The sequence below is a fragment of the Pongo abelii genome, chromosome 14 (genome assembly GCF_028885655.2).
Source record: "Pongo abelii isolate AG06213 chromosome 14, NHGRI_mPonAbe1-v2.0_pri, whole genome shotgun sequence".
NCBI lineage: Eukaryota > Metazoa > Chordata > Mammalia > Primates > Hominidae > Pongo > Pongo abelii.
This window is the reverse complement of record NC_071999.2, coordinates 41669284-41675078: the sequence shown is the minus strand read 5'-3', so window position 1 is coordinate 41675078 and position 5795 is coordinate 41669284. Positions and strand designations below refer to the sequence as shown.

At 41.1% G+C, this 5795-nt stretch overlaps 1 long non-coding RNA gene across 4 annotated transcripts in view; it reads left to right on the top strand.

Moving 5' to 3' along the window:
* Positions 1-624: 624 nt before the first annotated feature.
* The window catches only part of LOC129049490 (uncharacterized), a 38419-nt gene continuing 33248 nt past the window's right edge, over positions 625-5795 (top strand). For 3 of the 4 annotated variants that reach the window (XR_010136676.1, XR_008512609.2, XR_008512611.2), the window contains exons 1-2: positions 1207-2203; positions 3619-3718. This is a non-coding gene — a long non-coding RNA (uncharacterized LOC129049490). Of the gene's footprint in view, positions 2204-3618; positions 3719-5795 lie in introns of all 4 variants that reach the window. The other variant, XR_008512610.2, reaches the window with a different exon arrangement.

The following is a 5795-nucleotide window of genomic DNA, read 5'->3' as shown; positions in this document are numbered from 1 at the left end:
AAATCAAACTTCAGTATCAAAATTGTCTTTCCTAATGCCTGGCTTTCTGGATGGATCAGAGGGCCCCTGAAAACATCCAGAAAGGAGGTAAACAGGATTATTTGATGTGTTTAGGTACATGGGATTGCCAAAATGATGTTCAGTCTTCTTTAAGTTTTTTTTGTGAATAATACTAATATATATTCCAAAATTGTATGGGATTTCTAAAATAGTACATGCTATCAATTATAATTATGGTTATTATGTTAAGTTATTGTAAACCACACAAATAACCAAATTTCCTTGTATAAAGCTACTAACCCAAGTAGAACAAAAATTAACTAAATACCAATAAAATACTTTGTCAGAGTTTCATGTTAAACCAGCTTATACTGAAATTTTTAAAATAGCTTATAACCAATGCTTGGTCCCCTATTCCTGGGAAGACAATTAAAGCTTCATGTACATTTGGTCACCTTGTGGGCCATTTAAACATTTTATAAAGGGATTTCATTCAATTGTTATTTCCAATGCATGTTTTCTGGTTGTATAAAAGCTTTCCCATGTGAGAGGGCTGATGTTATAACAGTAGATTATTATGCTACAGTGTATTTGCAGCAGGTAAAAAAGCTTTTTATGGTTTGAATCTTCTGAGAACACCAGAGAAAGTCTGTCTTTACCATCCTCACTGCAACTAAACTTCGGGACCCTGGGCTTTGGGTTCATGGTCTCGCAACTGAAATGTTTCCCTCCACACTTTTGGACTTGTGCACCCATTAGAACCCTTGAGGTAAAGCTAACCAGAGCAATTTCTCCCAAGAAGAAGAAGATGGCATCCTTGAAGTGAACAGCTTTTCCCAAGTTCACAGAGTAAGACTTCTACTATCATGAAACTCTTATCTTTGAATATTTTTTCTTGCTTATATCTCTACTAACAATAGAAGTGGAAAAAGGGTCTGTTATGTGAACTTATGGGGTATACTTTTATTTGTGAAGAAGTTTGCAGCCAGCCTTATACATGGATAACCTTCTACTTTGATAGAGATGAAGGCCCAATGCAGGTAAGAAACTTTAGTGGTACATATGTTGCCCCATAATCACTCAAAAACAAAGTATTGGTTCATCCCTCTTAACCCACATCATGGGTTAAAGAGAACATTGCCAGGGGGTCTTCACTCTCCTAGAAGGGTGTTATGTGTTAGGTCCTTTTTCCATGGCTTAAAGTAAAAGAAGCAATGATTAGAAATGTATCCCTCATGATAGGCTCTATAGCAAATCTACTTTAAAGGCTATCGTTACACAACAGATTTTAAATTCTCTTTGAAAGTTATGCTAAATAGAATTGGTTAAACAAAGAAGTTCTTCTACAGCTGCTGACACTTGTGGCCTATGGAGAAACATGTCAAATGCAGATTATAAAAATTCAGTGTAGGGGATTAATGAAAAGACCACTTATCAAGTGAGTAGACTCTTCATCTAGCTCATTCTTTAACCTATTTAAGTGTAGGTGGTTTGGTTTCTAGGGACCCTGGTTAAGGAGCATACTCTGAACTCTGGGTATTTTCCTTCCAGTAGTGATAATAATAGTCTCCCTGGTGCACTGTATTCTCTCAAAGGTTTTAAATGCTTGCGTGCAGCCATCTCTAGAACATCAAATGGTCTCTCTTCAACTGGAATGACAAGAGCTGAAAGAAATGTACAACCATGAGGACACCATACCTATAAATGATGGGCTGAGACTGGAAACCCAACATGATGGTAACTGAGAGGTGGCGCTAAGGCCCTAAATTTTGGTTGCACACTCACCTAAGTGAGAACCTGACCAAAAAGGGGGAATTTTTAAAACAAAACTCTGTGAGGCCATTGTTTTGGACTAAGCTCATGCACTCATGCCCTGGGCCCCAACAGACCAAACCAAACCCAGATGGATTCGTTTGTGCTAAGTCTTTAAGGAAACGCATGGATTCTGCAACAGACTAGCTTTTGTTTTTTTCTTCTGCAAATCTCTGTAACAAACATTTCTGACAACATAGGTATCCACCCCTTGAAGTTCCCATTAAATCTTTTAACCAAATTCATTTCCTCTTGCTAGACACCGTCAAGCTTCAGATGATGATGCAACAAAGGTTCCAGCCAGTTCCAGGTGAAGACACCAACCTTGGACAGCAAGAAGCTACCCTGCCTCCACTAAATAGAGCAGGGAGAGTTCTGTGATCCCCAATAGGTAAGGACTATGCCCCAAGCCAGCATGAAGCAGTTACCAAAAAAGATCATCGGTCCCTTTGCCTCCCATAAAGATTTATGGGATCACATCTCTCAGGGAAGAGATGAGGCAGGAAAATAGGGTCTGGAGGCAGGAAACATAAGGACAATTCACACTTCAGCTATGACAGGAAATATCCTCTCCGTAGAGCGTAGGCCAAGTAAATGACTTCGCAACTTTACTTCATCCTCTTCGTTTATATAGTATGTGCCCCAATCCTCTAGAGGATATTGAAACTCCCCAAAATTCTAAATAATGGGGACTTTGAGCCCCTATGCTCAGGCCTGCTCCCACACTGTGGAGTGTACTTTCCTTTACAATAAAACTCTCCATTTCTTCCTTGCTTTGTTTGTGCATTTTGTCCAACTCTTTATTCAAGACTCCAAGAACCTGGACACCCTCCTCTGTCAACACATATAGTTTCTTAATTCTCACAACATTGTAAGGAGGTTATTATTCTCTTCTAGTCACCAATATCTGGAGTCTCAGAAGGTTGCCTACGGTTGTAGAGTTAACATTTAGGTCTTGGTCTGAATCCAAATTCTGTGTCTTATGGCATGTAGCGTTAGCTAAACAGGGCAGATAGATAACCAAGGAGAAACCACCCAAAAATGTTAACTCTCCACAACAGCCTGGAATCATAGGAATGAGCCATATAGTGCATCAAGAATAATAGCTGTTTTGAGAATGGAATTTTAAAAGGAGCAACAATTTTAAATGCTTCAACTTTGCTGCAGTATTAGAGTTTCATTACAATATTAGTCACATATCATGTTAAAAGTACTGGAGTAATAGTTACATGGACTGAAACATGATTGAAATACTTTAAACAAGGGCCAAATGGGGACATATTAGGTGAGGAGAGAAGAATCTGAGAAGGTGTATGTGTGTGTGTGTGTATGAGAGAGAGAGAGACAGACAGACAGACAGAGACAGAGAGACCAGGAGAGGGAGAGAGGGAGGTGGGCGCGTGGTAGAAACGGGAGGAGGAGGGAGGGAGGGGTGTGTGGCAACACTCATTCTCAGCTCAGGCCGTTTCCATGGCTAGAAGATGAGCAGATATTTGTAGCTGGGAGAACAACTCTCCACCCACTCACATACCCCACCCAGGGTGGATCTGAATAGGACTTTTTGTCCGTCTCTGGTTTATTTTCTACAAAGCATCTACAGTCATCTTTCTGAAACAAAAATTCAATTATATAACTTACCTGTTTAAAATCCTTCAATGGATTCTTGTCACCCTCCGAATAAAATCCAAGTTACTACTTTAACCTACCAGTTCCTACATAGCCTATCCTACCCACCTCTCCAGACTCATGCTCTGGATCCCAGTACTCTGAATTTCTGTTCACAAGCCTAGCCTTTCTCTGCCACAGGGTCTTTGTAGACGCTATCCCTTTGTGGAGAAGACTCTCCTCAACACCGTTCAAATACTATGATCTCGTCAGGAAGGCCCTCCCTGACCATCTATGTCTGGTGAGTTTCCCTTGTTGCTTATTATTTCACAATTTTATTATCTTCATAGTGCTAATTGCAATTGCAATTATACATATTGTTTGTTCATTTGTTTTTGTATCTTCCTTACTAGATTATAAGCTCCATGAGGGCAGGAACTATATCTGTCTGTTTTATCTAGTGCCAAAGCATGTAGTCATTTATTTTATTTTATTATTTTAATTTTAATTCTTATTTTAAGTTCTGAGGTACACGTGCAGGATGTGCAGGTTTGTTACATAGGTAAGGAATCAACCCAAATGCCCATCAATAATAGACTGGATAAAGAAAATGTGGTACATATACACCATAGAATACTATGCAGCTATAAAAAGGAATGAGATTGTGTCCTTTGCCGGGACATGGATGGAGCTGGAAGCCGTTATCCTCAGTAAACTAACACAGGAACAGAAAACCAAACACCACTTCTATTCATTTATTTAATAAATTCCCATTGATAATAATGTCTTATTACAGTGTCCAGGGTGGCAAACACCTTAACCCAGAGTGGACCCAATCCAACACAAAGAAAAGCTATACTTGCAATGGTTTGATGAGGTCTCTGCATAGTCAGAGGTGACTACAGGGGCTAGTGAGCTCTGCTGCTATGAAAAGCAGTATTAGTAGGAAATGTTTCTTACTAAGTGGTAGATGTTTAGGCATGGTTTTGAAGGAAAAGGATGAGTGGGAGGGATTTACTGTGCTTGGCTCATCAATGAAGGCAGGGTGAAATTGAAGTAAGTGGACTTTGAAAACTGAGGTGCTGTCTTCCAACACTGGGGATTATTGTTTGTTCTTGGATGGTGTATGTATGGGTGAAGGAGAGCGTATGTCTGAGTTTCTGTGTGTTTGTGTATGTGTGTTCGTGCACACAGATGCATGCTTGGGCTGGCTGGGTAACCAGGAAGCAAGAGAAGCACAGTTGTCCTCTCACTGATAGAGAGATACTGCAGAGAGCTGGTCCTGGGAGATCCAGAGCCTACCGTGAACTCCTGTGCTACAGACCTCCCTCCAGGGCTCCATCCATACCACACCCATCCACACACAGCCTGGGAGTATTCTCTCTTGACTAACTCAGGCTCTCTGAAGTCTTAGGTCCAGGGTGTTGGACTGATAGGAAAGTATCCCAGGGGACTTTCTAACAGAAAGTCGGAGAGTGGGACCTGGCATTAGATTGAAGTGGCAGCCTCTCTCAGACAGATGGGAGGCTGACTTCAAGACAGGGGAGCAAGTTTAGAAACTGGTGTTTCTCCTAGATAATGTTTTCCTAGTTATGTTGTTTTCCTTTGGACTGTGGGAATAGTCTGACTTAGTACTCTATGTAAAATATTTTCTCTCATCTTATAAATCCTGTCAGCTACCCCCAGTCCTCTAACCTAGTCTGTTATGTGCATATCATCTTGCGGGGAATTAAGAGACAGAACAAGAAAGACATGTGACTTTTTGCACTTCCCTCTTCCACCAAGTTTATTACAATAGCAGCAGCTTTCTATTGAGGAGGAGGGTGGCTGGATTCAGACTCGAGCAGGAAAGTAGGTCCCAGTGGGGATTTTGAGCTGTGCAGGGGATGCTCAGCTTGGAGCAACTGCAGTTACAAGGGCAGTGGTTGAGAGGTAAGACCCCTGTCCTCTGTAAATACATAAGCACAATATATGTGATCCTTCCTCTGCCAGTTTCCCCGCTGATCATCAGCATCACCTGAAGTCCTTGTTAAAAATATCCAGAAATACCCTGGCTCCACTCCTGAAGGTCTGGGGTGTGGCGTGGGATCCTCTATATTGTCGAAGCACCCAGATCATTCTTTTCATCCGGGAAATGTGGGACTCACTGTCCCAGAAGGAGGTGACCCTTGCAGGGCTGGGGAGAGGCTGACATTTGGGTCACACATTACTGACCCTGCTTCAGAGAGAACATACAGAAAAGGAGTGATATTTTATATGAAAATATATGTCTATATATCTCTGTGTGTGTGTGGTGTATGCTTAAAACTCCTAGGAAAAGCTTCTTCTCTAGAAGAGATTATAAATCACCTCACTGGAAAAGAATCAAAGAACCAGGC